Source organism: Ornithorhynchus anatinus, chromosome 7, assembly GCF_004115215.2.
Source record: "Ornithorhynchus anatinus isolate Pmale09 chromosome 7, mOrnAna1.pri.v4, whole genome shotgun sequence".
In the NCBI taxonomy this organism is placed as follows: Eukaryota; Metazoa; Chordata; class Mammalia; order Monotremata; family Ornithorhynchidae; genus Ornithorhynchus; species Ornithorhynchus anatinus.
Genome location: NC_041734.1, coordinates 16,277,099 through 16,297,353, shown reverse-complemented (window position 1 = coordinate 16,297,353; position 20,255 = coordinate 16,277,099). Strand labels below are relative to the sequence as shown.

General features: G+C 41.9%; 1 protein-coding gene and 1 non-coding gene across 2 annotated transcripts in view; both read left to right on the top strand.

Moving 5' to 3' along the window:
• DSG1 (desmoglein 1) overlaps positions 1-20,255 on the top strand; it is a 134,277-nt gene that overhangs the window by 43,660 nt on the left and 70,362 nt on the right. The window lies entirely within an intron of this gene.
• Positions 6,229-6,366, top strand: LOC114813609. Its single transcript, XR_003761325.1, has one exon. It is a non-coding gene; the product is annotated as a small nucleolar RNA SNORA7 (small nucleolar RNA).

The following is a 20,255-nucleotide window of genomic DNA, read 5'->3' as shown; positions in this document are numbered from 1 at the left end:
TGCTATGTGACCTTATTTGGCATCTTAACCTAGTGGACATGGTCTTTATTTCATTCTGGATCCAGAAAAAGTGGAGAGAATATCATTAAGACCCCTGAATTCTATCAGTATTGCAAAGAAGCACTTGACACCATAAGTAGAATCCAGGGAAGCCATGTTCTAAACAAGTTTACCTTCCCTTAGACGTTTATCAAGATTCTGCTCTGTGATGGTTCATCGTGGGCAGGGAATGTGTCTACCAACCCTGTTGCACTGAACTCTCCCAGGCACTCAATAAGTACCATCAATGGTGATAATGATGATGGTGGCTTGGTCTAGGCCAGAATTGAAGACTCCTTTCTGACCATCTGGTTATATCTACCCCAAGGATTAGCACAGCACTTGACGCATAGTAAGTGCATAACAAATAGCACAATTATCATTACTGTTATTATTATTATTAGACAAATCATTATTAATAGATATATGACTTGTAATACTTGTTCTCCCTCCTACTTAGACCATGAGTTCCATGTGGGACAAGGGCTTGGTCCCATCTGAATATACTGTATCAACCCCAAGTGCTTAGTGCAGTTCCTGGAACATAGTAAGTGCTTAACAAATACCACATTTTTATTAGTTTTAGTATTATCAATAATGCTATTAATACTAATAATAATAATAACAGGGACTATCTCAGCTAAACTGGCTTGTTTGCACTGACTTCCACTGCTCTTGCTCATATTTAGGCTCCAGATGGAGTATACTCAGCACCTGTTCAATTTAGGACCCACAGCGTTCTAGGACTTGTAGTATGGGTGTCCAAGATTGAGGGAGGGCTTTAACCTCAAGTTTCTTCCTCTTTCTCTCTACTGTCACGCTCACAGAAAAGGAAGAGGAAGACATATAAGCCTAAGAGCATGTTGCATTATCCCACTTTGTGGCTAATTTTTAAAAATTGTAGGATTTCCCTTTGATACTGCTGACCATCCCCTTCTCCTGGAAATATTATGCAATGTTGGCTTCACTGAAACCATAGTCTCCTGTTTCTCCTCCTATCTCTCTGGCGACTCATTTTCCATCTCTTTTGCGGACTCCTCTGCCACCCACCCCATACCTGTGGGAGTCCCTCAAGGATCACTTCTGGGTCTCCTTCTATTCTTCATCTACTTCCACTCCCATGGAGAACTTATTCACTCGCATAGCTTCAACTACTATCTCCATGTGGATGACTCAAAGTCTGCATCTCCAACCCTGAACTCTCTCCTTCTCTACAGTCTCCTACCTTCAGGACATCTCTACTTGGATGGCCCACTGACAACTCAGATTTAAGCTGCCCAAAGCAGAGCTCCTCATCTTCTTGCCCAAACCTTGTCTTCCTTCTGACTTTCCCATCACTGTAGATGGCACCACCATCCTCCCTGTCTCACCAGCCCATACCCTTGGCACTACCCTCTACTCATCCCTTTCATTCAACCCACATAACCAGTCTGTCACCAAAAGCTGTCCATTGAAATTTCACAGCATCGTTAAAATCTGCCCTTTCCTCTCCAACCAAAAAAGCTACCAAGTTAATCCAAGTATTTATCCTTTTCCCTCTTGCTCCTTGCTGACTTCCCTGCCTCTTGTTTCTCCCCACTTTAGTCCATATTTCACTTTTGCCCAGATCTTTTCTTACAAAATCATTTAGTTCATGTCTCCCCACGCCTCAGAAACCTCCAGTGGTTGCCCATCCGCCTCCTCATCAAACAGTAACTCCCTACCATTGGCTTTAAAGCACTTAATCATCTTGCCCCCCAACTTTACTTCCCCAATTTCCCTCTATTACCCAACCTGCATACTACACTCCTTTAAACACCAACCTATTCATGGTACCTCGATCTCGTATATCTCTCCTCCGACCCCTTGCCCATGTCCTGCCTTTGGCTGAAACTCCTTCCCTCTTCATATCCAACAGATGATCATCCTCTCCACCTTCAAAACTGTAGTAAAAGCATATCATCTCCAAGAGACCTTACCCAACTAGGCCCTCATTTCCTGTTCTCCCACTCCCTTCTGTGTCACCCTTAGACTTGGATCTGTACCCTTTATTCACAGCACTTATGTATACATTCATAAGTTTATTTATTTAGATTAATGGTGGCCTCTCCCTCGAGACTGTAAGCTCACTGTAGGGAGGCAACGGGTCTACCAACTCTTGTTATATTAGACTCTCCCAAGTGCTTAGTACAGTGCTCTGCACACAGTAAGCACTCAATACATTCCATTGATAATGATGATGATATATTATGACATTTAAACACAGGGTGCTCCAATGAAAACAGGCCCCATTTAGCCTTAAGTGGTCCACCTGGTGGTTTCAGGTGTTATCATGCTTTAGCTGTTGTTTTCACACAAACTACAACCCTGCATTTAAATGGGTTACTGTCTCTTTAAAAATGTCCCCCGGAGAGAAGCAAAACCAGTTCAGCGACTTTCTTGGGTGGATTCTTCTATGAATAATTAGCCCCAAGCAGTGAAACTGTGGAGTTCCGCCCTGCTGGGAACTTTGATGTGTCCTTTCTCCGGCTGGATCCACCATGGAGGTGTTTGCTGTACCTTGAATCCCAACGTATTTTGGATCAACTGTAGAAACAAGATGCATTCTTTAGCTTAAAATGCTTGTTAACTCCAAAGTTGCAAGTGGTCTTGGGAGTTATGCACCTAATGATTGCATGTTTCTCCTGGCCAGACCCACAAGATTTAATAATATTGATGTCTCACTATTTGGCAGCGGGAAAGCCTCACTTCTAGCTTCTCAGACCCCACCTTCAAAAGCTGAAATTATGACACATATTTGCCCGATAACATCAGCATTTTGCTGACTGAACTCAATTTTTACCTGCCCTACTTCACAGATAAATGTTTTTATGTGACAAGAAAGACAAAGCACTGAGCACAATGAACCACTGTAGAGCAGGTGCTCCTAATTACCTGAAATTGAGGTTGTTTTGCAGGATTTCCAACCTTTACTGTGCATTGTAGGAGAGAAAAGAGCCTGGGGTTATGGCCTATTAAAATTCAGCAGTAAAAGTTTGTGACAGGAAGTCACTTAGTGATCCTCTCCCTAGACAAACAGTAAGTTAAATGAGAGGCATTGCTGGTGGATCAACTAGCTAGGAAAAGTGGGAATCTTATTGAGGTTGTGGTTTTGCTCCTCTGTCTTCATGTGAGCTCCTAAATTGGTAATGCTAATGGGGGAAATGCCCAGACTCCAAGTTTCAGAAGACACTGGAAGAGAGCCATCTTGGAATGTGGTTTCAATGGCTATTTTCAAATGGAGAGGATGGCTCTGAGCTTTGTGAAACTACCTGCTGTTCCGCCCTATCTCTCCAACTCCCAACCAGAGCAGCATGAAGCAATTGAACCTGTGTCTGGGAGTCAGAAGACCTGAGTTCTAATACCGGCTCCACCGCTTAACTGCCATGCAACTCTGGGCAAATCACTGAACTTTTCTCTGCCTCAGTTTCCTCGACTGCAAAATGGGAATTCAATCCCTGTTCTCTCTCCTACTTAGACTGTCAGCCCCGTGTGGGACAAGGACTCTGTACAACCCGATTAACTTGTATCCACTCCATCCCTTTAAAGAGTGCTTGGCACATAGTAAACACTTAAAAAACACAATTTAAAAAAATACAAGAGAACCATGACTCACTGGGGTAATGTTCCTCTTCCTGGATTTGTGCTCCTGGGGTCTTCTGAAACTACAGCATTGATGGTTTCATCTGAAATGACCAAATTCATTTCAGAGTTTCTGATGACTTCAGCCTTTTTTTTTTCTGAGGGAAGAGAGCACAAGAAAAAGTTAATTTCTACTGGAGAGATGAGTCAAAGTTTAAAAGCCTCTTTCCTTTAGCCTTAGCACAGAGAGTAAAGTAAATGGGATGCTTGTTTGGTCATTTCATTTAGTACAGTGCTCTGCACACAGTAAGCGCTCAACAAATACGATTGAATGAATTTAGTTTGTTTTTTATGTCTGCAGGAATAACCAAGTAAATAGATAGCTAGATCACCAGTTAGAAATTGGCAATAGATAACAACTCCCAAATAACAGAGGCCCTCTGCCTCAGAAGAAAGTTGCTACCATCCTAACAATAATACTAAATAATAATCATTCTGGTATTTGTTGAGGACTTACTGTGTGCCAGACACTCTACTAAGCACTAGGGTGGATACAAGCAAATCAGGTTGGACACAGTCCCTGTCCCACGTGGGGCTCATAGTCTTAATCCCCATTTTACAGATGAGGAAACTGAGGCACAGAGAAATGAAGTGACTTGCCCAAGGTCACAGAGCAGACAAGTAGTGGAGCCGGGATTAGAACCCACTACCTTCTGATTCCCTGGCCCACGCTCTGTCCCCTTTGCCATGCACATTTTTCTAGGTCACCTTTTCATTCACTCTTAGCTTGGCAAACTTCTGTGGGTGCCATTTAAGAGGACACAGGTGCAGGAAAGATGAAGGCCAAGAGGAGGCAATAATTGGGTATCTGTTAAGTGCTTACTGTGTGCCAGGCACTCTACTAAGCGCTGGGGTAGATACAAGCAAATCGGGATGGTCACAGTCCCTGTCCCATATGGGTCTCACAGTCTCAATCCCTATTTTACAGATGAGGTAACTGAGGCACAGAGAAGTGAAGTGACTTGCCCAAGGTCACACACAAAACAAACGGCAAAGCCGGGATTAGAACCCATGACCTTCTGACTCCCAGGCCCAGACAGGGTAGATACAAAATTTATGGGCACTAAATCCCACCCCACCAGAACTAAGGGGTACTGCTGAAGTTAGCAGGTGGTAGGATCAAAGTAAGAATGAAAGGAAAGGAAGGCTAAGGATTTCACATTGGGCCTCCCAAGGTCTTGAGGATGTATACCAAGGATATCTTCTAGACTGTAAGCTTGTTGTTGGGTAGGGATTGTCTCTGTTGCCGAATTGTACTTTCCAAGAGCTTAGTACAGTGCTCTGCACACAGTAAGCACTCAATAAATATGATTGAATGAATTGAACAAAAGGAGAACAGCCATCCCCTTGTTCTTCAAACAAATGTTGCCACCACCAGAGACAGAATAGCAGGCCGGATGGGTCACCGACCTGACCCAGAGAGGGATGTTCCATTAGGCAGGAAAATTGTTGATTAATCAGGAATGCAGTAAGACTTTTCAGGGAGGGATGTATAGAATGAATTGGCTCACTGTCAGACTCTTTCTCAGGGTATCGCTCCCTTTTTCTGAATCCTTCGTGTCTCCTTCTTCCTCTTTCAGCCCATGTCTCTCCTCCCTCTCACATTGTCACCTTTTCAACGAGTCTCCCTACTGGAACTCCTTCTTCACATGGCTGGAAGTGAGGCCCAGTGGATTACAGGAGAAGTCTGAAGGGAGAAACCTGACATTTGATAACACCCAGAAGATGTGACATTCCACTTTCAGACCTGTGGAGCATTCTGAATGCCCCATTAGACCTCTAGCAGTTAATCAAACAATCAATCAATGGTATTTATTGAGTGCTTACTATAAAAAGAGCACTTTACCAAGGAGTTGGGAGAACACAGTACAGTTAGTAGAAATGATCCCTGCCCTCAGAGACCTTACAGACTTTAATAAAATGATGTCTCCAGAGAGTCAGGGAAAAGCAGCCTTCCAAGGTAATGAGAAGCATCATTTATTCTGATAGGATTTACAGGGATTGTCATGGGCAAATTTATTAAATTAATGATCTAATAATGTTGGTATTAGTTAAGCGCTTACTATGTGCAGAGCACTGTTATAAGCGCTGGGGTAGATACAGGGTAATCAGGTTGTCCCACGTGAGGCCCACAGTTAATCCCCATTTTACAGATGAGGTAACTGAGGCACAGAGAAGTGAAGTGACTTGCCCACAGTCACACAGCTGACTAGTGGTAGAGCCGGGATTTGAACTTATGACCTCTGACTCCCAAGCCCATGCTCTTTCCACTGAGCCACGCTGCATCTCTTACCGAACCCAGAGTGCTTGGGAGAGTATAACAAACTGGAGTTGTTAGACGCGATCCCTGCCCTAGGGAGATGTGGTGGAGGACCATAGTCCAGGAAGGAGGGGAGGATGAAGAGGTTAGTGGTGCCCCCTACCATGAGGCAGAAGCCTGGGACCCTTGGAACCATGGCAAAGATCAGCCTTTGTTTGGAGTTGGCTAGCAGAATTATAAAGGCCCATTAACTTGTCCTACAGTCATTGACCCTCTCAGGGTTGCAACTGGAGAGTTTCCAGTACTCTACCAGCCACGAGTTCAGGAGGGAGAGTCAAGCAGAGGCCTACCCATTCCATTCCTAGCTTGGGCAGTGGCTAGTGAGTGGAAGGCAATCTGCTACAAGTCAAAACTCACCTGTGTCAGGCAGCAGCGACATGGGAGAGTGTCAAGGGCAGAGACTCTACTGGGCGGAAGGAGGCAGTGGTAAACCACTTCCATATTTTTACCAAGAAAATCTATGGATAAGCTACCGGAACGATTGCAGATGGAAGTGGCACGTTCTGGGAGAGATGTGTCAATGGCGTCGCTATGAGTCAGACACGACTTGACAGCATAAGACAACAACATTGTCAGTACAGAAAGGTGGATGACAGGAAAGTGGAACACGTCCCTAATGACCCATTTCTAAACAAATTCCTGGAACCAATATTAAAAAGAGAGAAACACACACACACACACACATATATGCACACAATCAAAGCCCTTTTACATGGATTCATATTCATAAGCACATGCCTTCCATATGTGGCTCAGGCATGACTTGTTTCCTTCCTCATCACTTGAACTTTTTAAAAAAACTCATAAAGAAACTGATGAGTCTCCAATTTCATTGAGGTCTGTCAAAACAATAGTTGCTTTTTGCCAAGGTTAGCAAACCTCCCATTTTAATCCTGAGGTAAGCGCTGTATTTTCTCAAGAGGGTGACTTGTAAATGTATATATTAAAATTCAAACTAGATACAAATGGATGTCAGAGAAAAATATATTGCGGGAAATTAATTAGATTCTTGGTTGTTTTTCTTAAAACTCAATTCACCAAGCAATCAATAGTATTTACTGATAGTTTACTGTTTGCAGAGCACGGCACTAAGGACTCGGGAGAGTGCCATACAGCTAGTGGTGCTAGACATGATCTCTGCTCTCTAGGAGCTTTCAATCTACTGGGGAAGGTAGATGTTAAAATACATTTCAGGTAGGGGAAGCAGCAGAATATAAGGATATGTACATAAGTTCTGCAAGGGAGGAGACATGAAAGGTTAGTCAGGGAAGGCTTCTTGGAGGAGATTATAAAAGGGATTTGAAAATGCTAAGATGATTGTTCACCTACACCCCTTTTAAGACATGCTCTTTAGATGAAAGCAGTGTTTTTCATGAAAAATATTACTTATTGATTAAAGTTACCCAAAGGTCATAAGAAATATAACATTAGTTGGTATTCTGCTGCGAGTAATCTGAAATGGGGTACGATGTATTTCTTATTAAAATCGACTAACGACTTCCTACCTTTGGAACCTATTTTAATTCATTTACTGATTGAGGCCAATATAATCCCACCAAAAAAAAAAAATTGGCATTCATATGTCAAATGGTGGTGTGGATATAAAATAAGATTAGACACAATCCCTATTTCACAAAGAGCTGACAATCACCCTCGTTTTACAGATGAAGAAATTGAAGCACAGAGGTATTAAGTGCCCTGTCAAAGGTCACCCAGCTTGCCAGTGGAATTCTGGATCTCCCAGGCCTACACTCAGTCCCATAAACCATACTTCTTCAGCAAGTAGGATATAGTATTCAAAATATGCATACCACTTAGAATATTGAAGGGGGTATTCAATTAATCATTTATTCCATCAGTGTTATTTTTTGAGTGTTTATTGTGTGCACAGCACCATACTAAGTGCTTGGGGGAATACGATACAGCGGAGTTGGTAGACAAATCCCCTGCCAGTAAGGAACTTGCAGTCTAGATTGCGAGATAGACTACATATAAATAAACAAATTACAGGTTTCACCAGTTTGTATTTAGTAAACTGATTCAAAAGTGCAAAAATCCAAGATTCAGAGTGGTAGAGGGCCATTTTTTTAAAACCAACAAAGAGATGTCATTGGATTTAGGAGACCCATTCTTAGTAGGGCTCTCTAAAGCTTCCTGGAAATACACTTTCTTTGAAACTCAAAGATCGTCCATTGTGAATCTCTCTTCTGCTTATGTGCAGTGGTATTTTTTCATCCTGTCTAGCAACATCTTCAGCTTGAGGTTGGATGAAGGTGCCAAGGGAGGAGGTGGGAAAATAAGCTGTCTGGTTTGGGTGTCTCATTTTTTCCCTGGAGGGAAATCATGAGAGGCTTCTTCCCAAGACAGATTTGTCTTGCCCAAACTGGAATTTAAGTTGACTGAAGCAGTTGCCCTGGACTTGCCTTCCATTTTTTCTTCCTTCCTTCCTTTTCATTCATCTTCCTTTCCTTCCCTTCTCCCTTCTTCCCTCTCTTCCTCTCTCCCCTTTCCTTCCCTTCCTCCCTCCATCCCTCCCTTCTTCCCTCCTTCCCTTCCTCCCTCCCTCCCTTCTTTTTCCTTTCCTTCCTCCCTATTGCTTTTTCCTTCCCTTTGAGGGAGAGACAAGTTGAAACATTTGGAGGAAAGAGACAGTAGAAGAATTTGTTTGAACTTCGATCAAGCATTTGATTAATCAGTCAATCAATCAGTAATATTAATTTGCACTCACTGCATATGAAAGACTCAAATGAGTAATAACTCAGTTCTGGTATTTGTTAAGCACTTACTGTGTGACCCTGGGCAAGTCACTTAACTTCCCTCATGAGCTTTAGTTCCCTCATCTGTAAAATGGAGTTTGAGACCATGAGCCTATGTGTGACAGGAACTAGGTCCAACATGATTACTTTGTAAGTACCCAGCACTTAGAATAGTGCTTGACACATAGTAAGCGCTTGACAAATACCTTCATCATCATCATCATTAAGTATTGGTCCAAGCTCTGTGGTAGATTCTAGTTAAACAGGTCGAACACAGTCCCTATCCCACCTGGGACTTACCACCTAAGTAAGTAAACACAGTCCTCACCTCCAAGAAGTTTATTCACTAGATAATAAATAAGGCTCATTTGATTAAATATGAAGAACTCCAGTTTTTTTCCATGGTCTTTGGGATTTTTTATTCCAGTCAAACCAAAAGGCAGAAGCCACAAAATACATGCCTAACCTGATTTACCCTCAGTTCAGGGGTGCTTTTCAAGGACTGAATGCAAAGTATTAATGAAAAGGTCCAGGTAAGCACTAATTTATCTAAATCCCTAGTTTACTTTCCTGTCAAATTCAGAATGTTCCTTTAGTTCAAGCTTCTTGATAAACATCAATTACACACCACTTTCTTCTGCTTCAACAGCTGATCCACTTGGTAGTAAGATTCATTCTTTCTTCTTAAGGCTTTAACATGTGTATGACATTAGGGAAGTGGGTGTAGGGGGGATTTGTATATATTTTTATTACCCTATTTATTTTGTTAATGAGATGTACATCCCCTTGATTCTATTTATTGCTATTGTTTTTGTCTGTCTGTCTCCCCTGATTAGACTGTTAGCCCATCAATGGACAGGGATTGTCTCTATCTGTTGCCGAATTATACATTCCAAGAGCCTAGTACAGTGCTCTGCACATAGTTAGTGCTCAATAAATACTACTGAATGAATGAATTTGGTTACATAACTGGACAAAATCAAAAATTAACGACATTTCTAGTCAATCAACCCATCAATCATATTTAACTAGGAATTCTCATTCCACTTTAAATACTGAAACTGCTGCTAAAAAAATCCTATCCTTCAATCGTTAGTATTTATTGAACGCTTACTATGTGCAGAGCACTGTACTAAGCACTTGGGAGAGTACAGTACAACAGAATTGGTAGACACATTCCCTGCCCAAAGCTGTTCATCTCAGTACCATCAATAAAGTTGTTAAATTTCACATCACTACTTATCTGCTCTGAATAATATAATAATTATAGTATTTGTTAAGGGCTTACTATGTGCCAGCCACAGTACTAAGTGCTGGAGTGGATACAAGCAAATCCAGTTGGATACAGTCCCTGTCCCATGCTCAGTCACTTGTATTTATTGAGTGCTTACTGTGTACAGAGCACTGTACTAAGCGCTTAGCACCCATGTAGGACTCACAGTCTCAATCCTCATTTTACAGATGAGGGAACTGAGGTACAGGGAGGTGAAGTGACTTGCCCAAGATCACACAGCAGGAAAGTGGCGGAGCCATAATTAGAACCCATGACCTTCTGCCTCCCAGGCCCGTGCTCTATCCACTTTGCTATGCTGATTCTGAAATAATCCCACTTAAAATAATCCCTGAATTCATGGCATTTCCATTTTATCTGCATCTCCACACTCACAAATATTCAAATTCCACTTTAAGCCTCAGATGAATCCATGAAGAGCTGTGAATTCACAAGCCCATACATGAAACCAGAAAAATACACACACACACACACACACACGATCTCTTTCTGAATCAGGAGTGTGACTAGGAGGGGCAGGAATGGGAGGAACTCTGGTTGACAGACTCCTCCCTCATCTATTGCTTGTGCTGTTGTAGTCAGTCAAGGCAAAGCATGCCTAACTTCAAGCAGTCCATGTCCAGATGCAGAGTACATGCCAAAGCAGGAATATTCCAGTTGGAGGGTGACCCTGCCCATTTTTTCCAACTTCAGAGGCCTAAAACGGATATCCCTTTCAAATATCCAGGATTTTCAGTGGAAATTGTGTTCCACTGCCCTCCGCCAACTCTACATAAAATGAATAAAATCCATGAAAACTGCAGTCCTTGTTCATGCACTTAAGAAATCAATTTACTGGTTCTTGCCACAAATTACCCAGGGGAAACAAATACCAATGAATATGGTTATTTCTGATGTAGGCTGTGTTCAGGCCAGTGTGTCAAAGCATTAAGCAGTGAATCTGTGCAGCAGTTGAATAGCGCTGACAGGGACTGAATAGTACTGTTGTCTGTGATTTTAATGTTACAGGAGGAATACAAGGAAACCCTCTCCCAAGAAACTAGCTGAAGAGATAACTCTTAGCGAGAATTTCCATACCCATTTCTAAAAAGCTACAAGATACTCAGCTCACATATAAAGAAAGCATTGTGACTTAGTGGATAGAGAATGGGCCTGGGAGTCAGATAGACCTGGGTCCTCATCTCAGCTCCTCCATGTGTCTGCTGTGTGACCTTGGGCAAGTCACTTAACTTCTGTGGGCCACAGTTACCTCATCTGTAAAATGGGAATTAGGAGTGAGTGCCCTATATGGGAAAGGGACTGTGTCCAACCTGATTAACATGTATCTACCCCAGCACATAGAACAGTGGTTGGCACATAGTAAATGCTTAATGGTTACCATCGTTATTATTATTATTATCAGATATCAAAAGCTATTCAGAGCCTCTTCAGGGATAAAACCTGGAAGGGAGCTACAAGTCACCAACTATTTCAAAACTATCTCCCATAATAAAACAAAATAATGGATGAAGTCCAATTCCCTGTAAACAGTAGCCTACACCACCATAAACCACCACGTACATTGGCAGACTCAGCAGAGAAAACAAAATTGAAATGAATGTGAAAACAATCTAACCCTTTAGGTGGAAGTGACATCAGATTCTAGGTCATCTAAATAGTGTTCTCTGGCAAGCCAAACATTTTAAACTCCTTCCTCAGATCTTCCCACCTCTTAAGGAACATTCATAATAAAAGGTGCCTTTCTTCTCCCTTTAATGAAATCCCTATGGAGGCGGGTAGGTGAGTATCCAAATGCTTAGGTGATGTGGAAACGCTGAAGTGGGTGTTTGGGGGATGTTGGGTGGGCTTAATAAGTGCCATTGATTAATCAAGTGATTTTGTAAAACTCTCAAAACAGCAAAGTCCATAACTTTTCATTCCAGCATCTTACAACCTAGTCCATCACAGAGCACTTAAGTGCTTAAGGGAATTTCCTCCTGCTCCAGTTTCAAATTCATTCTCCTTCATTCAAGTCAACAGGTTGCTATTGAACCCCTAGAGGGCATTGGACTCAACGCATGATGAACGTCAGATCTGGTTCCCATTGTTATAACATTGACCGGCTTCCTATATCAAAATACAATCTGCATAAACATGTGCAGGGTACACAGATAAATAGGCAGAGGAGGTGCAATAGACGTTGAAATGGAGATTAGTTCTGCTCCACCAGAGGCATTGGCTCTGATACTTCGACATTGCTCTGATTAAAGGTCAACCAGAATCATGAAGCTAAACAATAAAATAGAGAACTGCTTGTTCTTTTCATTCAGTCATATTTATTGTTCTCTGCTCCCATGGTGATATGCAGTAGTTTACTGTTGCTTATCAATTATTAATTTCCAGTTCATATAATTCTGCCTTGGGCCAACTTCAGTAGTAGAGTTGAAAATAATGAACATGCATTGGAAAGCTTCACTCCTGGGAAAAGTCAATTAGCTGCTTTCAATATAACAATTGTTGATTGATGGCTTGAAATGCATCTTTTTCTGTAGCTGATCGGACAGCCAGTTAACTGTTTGAATGTTAAGAATCACAGATTGTTGAGAAATTTTACATTTAATGCTATCCTTCTGAAACTCGAGAAACTCAACATGACTCCTTGTTCTACCGGTAAAGTATTTCATTCATTCATTCATTCAATCACATTTATTGAGCGCTTACTGTATGCAGAGCAGTAAGTGCTTGGAAAGTACAATTCATCAACAAAGAGAGACAATCCCAACCCAGTGCTCAATAATTGCATTTGACAGGCTCACAGTCTCAACAAGGACACCTCTGTTAGCCTGTCAAATGCAATTATTGAGCACTTACTGTGTGCAGAACACTATATTAAATGCTTGGGCGAGTACAGTATAACGTAACAGACACCTTCCCTGTCCACAACGAGCTTATAGTCTAGAGGATGAATTTGCAATCTAGAGAACAAATTTACAGCTATAGCACTTTTCCTATTTAGGCATACTATGCTGTCACACTTTGGTGGTAAATGGGTTTTGAACACAAAATTATCATGTGCACTTTGCCATGGAAAATCCCTCGGTAAATTTTCTTCTATTTAAATTGACCCATTTTTACAATTCTTTCCTTAAAATTAATGTAGTAATAGGTCGTTAGTGTCTAACGGAATTAGACTATCATTATCATTATTATTATTATTATTACTGTGGCTCAGTTTAGACCTTTTACACTTGTAATTTGATTGAGTCAAATACGGACCATTTCCAAAGTGAAGATAGCTCAGGCAATGCCAGGCCATGAATGCTCTTACCAGGGTGGCAATCTATTCACCAATTTAGGAAGATGATGATAATGCTATTTGTTAAGCGCTTATCATGTGCCAAGAATTGTACTAAGCTCTGTGGCACATACAAGATAATCAGGCCAGACACAGTCCTTGTGAGTTCATGGGGACCGAGAGCAGGTATTGAGTCCCCATTTTACAGATGAGGAAACTTAGGCACAGAGAAGTTAAATGACTTCCCTAAGATCACATAGCAGGCCAGTGGCAGAGCCAGGAGTAGGACCCAGTTCCTCTGACTCCCAGGCCCAAGTTCTTTCCACTAGGCAATGCTGATGGTGGAGATCTCTGAGAGGGGTCAGAGTTTAACCTTCTAAATTTCCTTTCAGTGAATTGATTCACTGCCTGCTTCTAGAGAGGAGGGTTCTCTCCTTGTTGAGTTATTGTTGAATTAATGTCTAACCCACCTCCTATTATTTTACCAGACTAAACTCACTGTAAACTTCCATCAGCCATACAGGACAGAAATCTGTCACCTAATTAGATGATGGAGGCTACACCCTGTCCAAAGTCTTCTAATTAACAGACTAACTCAAAAAGCCTTTGGTAAATTGGGAAATAAAATGTAGCAATCAGGTTCCACAGCTAACCTACCCCACATGTTGCAGCTGGATGGGGCTCAAAGTGAAGCTAAAATGGTGCTTCGTTTGCAAACCATGGATCACCAGCCTGACCTGGGAACTTGACAGAATCCATCTCGTTCTCGCCATTCTTTTCCCTCAGGGCTGGCTCCAAAGTCCAGGACTCAATCCAGAAATGAACCTGATGCCCATGTCATCCCTGTTGTTGACACTGCCACAGTCTGACAAGTCTAGCAGAAACTCTGTGGGTAAACTAGGGTCTCTTCTCATTTCTGGTGGACCCCAGGAATCAGGTGGGACATTTTCACACCCCTGTCAGTTTGTAGGAATGCATCAATGGCTTGTCCTTCCCCTCCATCAATCTGAGGTGAGTCAGAGACTTTTTCAGTTTTCAGTGGGGAGGAGTGGGTGGAAGAGATGGTTTCTTCCTCAGCAAGCTTTAATAATTATAACAATAATAATAATAAATGTTAAGAACTTACTTAAGTACTCTCTGCCAAATACTGTACTATGTACTGGGGTAGACACAATACGATCAGCACTGTACTAAGCACTGGGGTAGATATGATGCATTTGGCACAGTACAGAGCACTGGGATAGATACAATACAAATCAGATCAGAGTCCACACCCCATATGGGGAATCAGAGTCTAAGGGGGAGAAGAAACAGGTTTCAAACACAAATTTACAGATAAGGAAACTGAAGCCCAGGTCACACAGCAGGAAAGTGTTGGAGCCAAGATGATAACCCAGGTCTCCTGACTCACGCCTGAGCAATTTCCACTAGGCTTTGCTGCTACTCGTGTGCCCTCTCAGTCCTTTCTAAGCCAATGGTCCTGGGTACCAAATCCCTCCCAAAGCCCCATCCCCTCAAGACTCTGTTTTAAAGTCACCCCCATGCTCAAAATGAAAATGCAGCATTTCTAAGGCATTAGAGTGACCTCCATCTATAGATCAACATGGAGGTGTACTGAATAGTGGCAGTGTCCAAACTTCTCTATGGCCAAAAGACCTGGGCCAAAACTGCCCTCTTCTGCATTACCATCAGGAACCTCCCCTCTATGAATCCCACCTGTACTGAAAAGACATTCATCACCTCACAAGTCCTTTGGGGAGGAAAGTGTGGGGATAAATGATAACAGGATACTCAAGCAGCTGATGAGTGGTGATTGGAAGTGGGGCTGGTGGAATCACAATGGACAGAGAAAAGCCTCTAAGGATCCACTGAAGCACAAAAGTCTGGTGGAGCTGTAGGTTGCTGACAAGCAGCAATAGATTTTTACACTGTGGGGAGATAGCTGAGCACAGAATGCCCAAGCAGCTGATGAATGGTGATTGAAAGTGGGACTCGTGGAATCACACAATGAATGGAAAGAAGCCTGTATGGATCCACTTAAGCCCAAAAGTCTGGCAGAGCATTAGACTGCTTACAAGCGGCAACAGAATTTTATGTTGTAGGGATCTTTATTCCTGTTGAGCATTTTTACTAGTCCACTTTTTTCCACTTGGAGAACAAGAATCATTATTCTTCCTGACTCACTGAGTCTAAGTGGGTAAAGTAGAACCTTGCCAGAGGAATGCAAAGGTCAACCTTTCTGTAAAGTGTGGTAAAGTGAATGGGCACATTTTGCTGTCCATGACAGCACATGTGACCTGAAAAGCCAAATGTAAAACTGTCACCAAATACTCAGGGTAACGAAACTTGGGCATTTTGCTCGTAACAAATTTCTACTTTTAGAATTGTCACCTCCCAGCCTTGTATTCCACTTTCAGCTGTTTTTATTGGATGCTTTTATTTAATTATAGAACTTGGTGATCTGTCTTCTGAAGAGGAAATCTGAGCTTCAGTTAGCCCAAGTTAAAGCCAAGGGTTAGAGAGAGGGAGCAGTTTTCATGCTTTCGAACTAAAAGTTTATCGAGCTAGATAAGCACAGATATAGGAGATCAACATTTCTGGAAGCTTTCGTGCTTTGATGTTTTGGATCCACGCTGAGGAAAAAGCAAGTGAAATTTGAAGAAATTCACTATTTTATTTGACCAGTTTTTTTTTGCTGAACACAGGGGTTTTGAATTTTAGTCGATTACCTTCAGGTAAAGATAGTCATCAAATCAACCTACTACTGTAAGTGGGTGGAGGCTGAGAAATTTTGAAATCACACACAAAAAAGTGAATGAATCTCCCACACCCTGTTTATGAGTTTGGTCATATTGAATGACATTATTGTTAATAATCTCTTGGGTAGGGAATGCTTTGAAGGACATGAATTCCAAAGTACCCAAAGCAGTGTGATGCTGAGTTTTTGACAAATCTTTAGGTCTCTGTGTATCCGTCCAAACAGAAACATCCTGGATCCAATTCTACTTTATTTACTGACAACTTTGCTTGGCAGTCACAGGTCTTGGAACCAGAGAGTTGCTTTGCTTAGTCCAAGTGCACACCAACTGACAGGCAGAGTCTTGTTTTCAGCCTAAGGGGCAAACACATCCCTCAGATTTGTCTGGACATGCTGAGCAAGCCTGGAACTCCTAGATTAAGCATGGAACACGCCTACGTCTCTTAGGAACACTGAAATAAGCACTGAAACCCTCCTGCTCACATCTTGACAAGGAAGAAATGCCTTTTTGTTCACTTTAAGTGTGTGCAGTCGACAGGTTTTGTCTGAAGAGAAATATCATTGATGGATTTCTCTACAGTGGGAGAATATCGGTGGGTTGGTGGGATTTGTAAATGGATAGAAAAGAAATGGAGAAAATGAGTCAGGGAAATGGCTGCTATTGGTCTCCATCTTGCTCCTGCTTCCCTTCACAGTGGTGCATGCCACATTCCTGCCCATTCTTGCTTGTTACACTCTAACAATCCCCATTAATTCCCTTTCATCCAGGAATGCTCTAACAATCCCCATTAATTCCCTTTCTGTTTTGGAAAGACAAGACAGTTACAGATTTTTATTTTTTTACTCCAGGGATTTAATGTCTGTCTCCCCCTCTAGACTGTAAGCTTGTTGAGGACAGGGAACGTATCTACCAACTGCTACACTGTACTCTCCCAAGAATTTAGTACAATGCTCTGCACACAGTAAATGTTCAATAAATATAACTGGTTGATTGATTAGGAAACTGACTACATTGCTGTGGGATCATTTTCATTATCATCTGTACCACTTCACTGCTCAGGCAGTCAGAAGCAGTGAGAGAATAATTATAATAATAATGGTATTTGTTGAGCGCTTATTATATGCCATACTTTGTTCTAAGCACTGTTCTAAGCACAAGCTAATCAGGTTCATTCAATCAATCGTATTTATTCAGCCCATTCTGTGTGCAAAGCACTGCACTAAGGATGGACATATTCCCTGTCCCATATAGGGTTCAAAGTCTTAATTGCTATTTTACAGATGAGGTTACTGAGGCACAGAGAAGTGAAGTGACTTGCACAAGGTCACAAAGCAGACAAGTGGCGGACCTGGGATTAATACCCAGCTCCTTCTGACTCCCAGGCCCATGCTCTATCTACTAGGCCAGAGGAGCACCATCGGGAATAAGTGAGTCATTATGACTTCTAAAGACCATAGAACAATTGTCAATTTGGGATTCAGCAGGGAGGAAGAAGGTGGGGCAGGCAGTCCAAGAGGACCCACCCCACTTGAGACTTTCACAAGGAGTTGGCTGTTGGAAGCAGAAAGAACAACTGAGGGCCAGTGAGCTTGGAGCTAGCAGTTCCATACTCTGATAGGGATGAAAGGAATATAACTGGAGTGTGTTGTGACAACTAAAGCCCTGAAAAGACAAATTAAATCGGAAGGGATGTAGAAGTCCTGTATCCCATAAGTCTCTTGCAAGGGAAGTTTTTCCAAGTAAGAAATATCCAGAGACATGTGGTCTAAAGTTATCTTACAACAAGCTTCTTGTAGAATCCGCCAGTGGCCAATTTTCTAAGGTTACAATTTGGGAGTCCAGGCAAAGAACACAAAGGCATTTTTTAAAATTGATATTTGTTAAGCACTTACTGTTCATTCAATCGTATTTATTGAGTGCTTACTGTGTGCAGAGCACTGTACTAAGCCCTTATGTGGCACACACGGTAGTAAGTGGTGGCATACTTACAAGCTAATCAAGTTGGGTGCAGTCTCTGTCCTACATGGGGCTCACAATCTTAATCCTCATTTTTCAGATGAAGAAACTGAGGCACAGAGAAGTGAAATGACTTGCCCATGGTCACCCAGCAGACAAGTGGCAGAGCCAGGATTAGAATCCAGGTCCTTCTGATTCCCAGGTCCATGCTATCTACAAGGCCATGCTGCTTTTTTATGTATTTCCATAAAAATTAGTTCAGTATCAGTTAACCTACCAATTAAGACCTGCTTGAATATGAATTTGCATTTTAAGGAAATTTGACGAGACTTTGAGTCTCTCAAAAACTTGGTTGAACTATCAGGCAGCTTGGTTTCACTTGGGTTCACCAACATCAACAACAAATCATACTCAACATCCCACACTGGGATAAGATTCATAATAATGAGGTAATAATAATAATGTTGGTATTTGTTAAGTGCTTACTATGTGTAGAGCACTGTTCTAAGTGCTGGGGGAGATACAGGGTGATCAGATTGTCCCACATGAGTCTCACAGTCCTCATCCCCATTTTACAGATGAGACTGAGGCACAGAAAAGTTAAGTGACTTGCCCACAGTCACACAGCTGACAAGTGGCAGAGCCAGGATTTGAACCCATGGCCCCTGACTCCCAAGCCCGGGATCTTTCCACAGAGCCACGCTGCTTCTCCAGGTAAAATTCTCATAACAACACAGCTTCAGTGGGAGGAACATGTGTGGAGGATGGACATGTTACCCATGAAGCTCCTGTCAGGATGAACTGAAATGGAAATATCCACAAGTTGGGGGTGGAGTGGGGAAATGAAAGGACAACAAAGTGTTTAAAGGATACAGTACAGAACAATTTGGGAAGACTTTGCCTGGTAAAAAGAGCAGGGGCCTAGGAATCAGAGGACTTGAGTTTGAATCCTGACTCTGTCCCTTGCCTGCTCTGTGACCTTAGGCAAGTCACTTAACTTCTCTGTTCCCTCAGCTCCCTCAACAGTAAAATGAGGATTATGATTGGGAACTCCATGTGAGACATGGACTGCATCCAACCTGATTAGCTTATATCTAATGCAGCATTTAGAACAGTGCACGGCACACAGAAAGTGCTTAACAAATACTATTAAAAAAAATTCCAGGTGGTCCAACAGTGTCAAAAACCTCTTTTGATACTTATCATTAATGTTGTCAAGACCCAATCTGGAAATTTTTTCTCAATCAGTGTGAGGAATTCCAGCCAGTCTTGACTACTATGTTCACATCACTTAAAACTCTAGTCTTGTTTAACTGAACGGCAATGACATGTCTACACTAGTGAATAGTCTAAATAATTCTAACCTCAAACATTCAAATGGACTTAGTTTTTGAAATATTTTTTGCCAAAAAATATAAATACAATCATCGGAGAGCAGGTAAAATGGCTATTCGTAAAAGTAGTGTGGCCTAGTGCATAGAACACAGGCCTGGGAGTCAGAAGGATCTGGGTTCTAATTCCGGCTCTGCCACTTGTCTGCTGCATGAACTTGGGCAAGTAAGTCACTTGCCTTCTTTGTGCCCCAGTTCCCTCCCTAAAACAGTGATTAAGATTGTGAGCCCCATGTGGGACTTGGACTGTGTCCAACTTGATTAACTTGAATTTACCCCAGGGCTTAGAACAGTACTTGGCACATAGTAAGCACCTAACAAATACCAAATACTATTAATGAACACGGCTGAAGACCATTTACTTTGGCAGATCAAGGTAAGTCTTTTCTGCTTGAATTATCCAGAATACTGAGGCCAAAGTGTTCACTGGGGAGGAGGGAGAAGGATAGAATTATCCAGTGAGAGAATATGGACCCAGCCTAAATCAAGGGTAATAATTTAAATATGCCTAAGGATAACTACGTCATAGGGCTTGGGAGGATTCATTTATATGATTTTCGAGTTCCTTTGATGAAGTCATGATGCAAGTGTGAAGTATTATTATTGTATTGTCCTTTATCACTGTTGCTGCCAGAGAAAAATAATAAGTGCAGCTTCAACAGAAAAAGAAACAATGACGTGTAAAGACATAAAAGGTAAAAACAGGAAAATCAGAGTGCAATTACAAAATTTATTTATACTGTAAATATTTACATCGCTCTAGTACACAGTGCTTTAACTGCAAAAAAATGCACCTCTTTTGGAAAAGA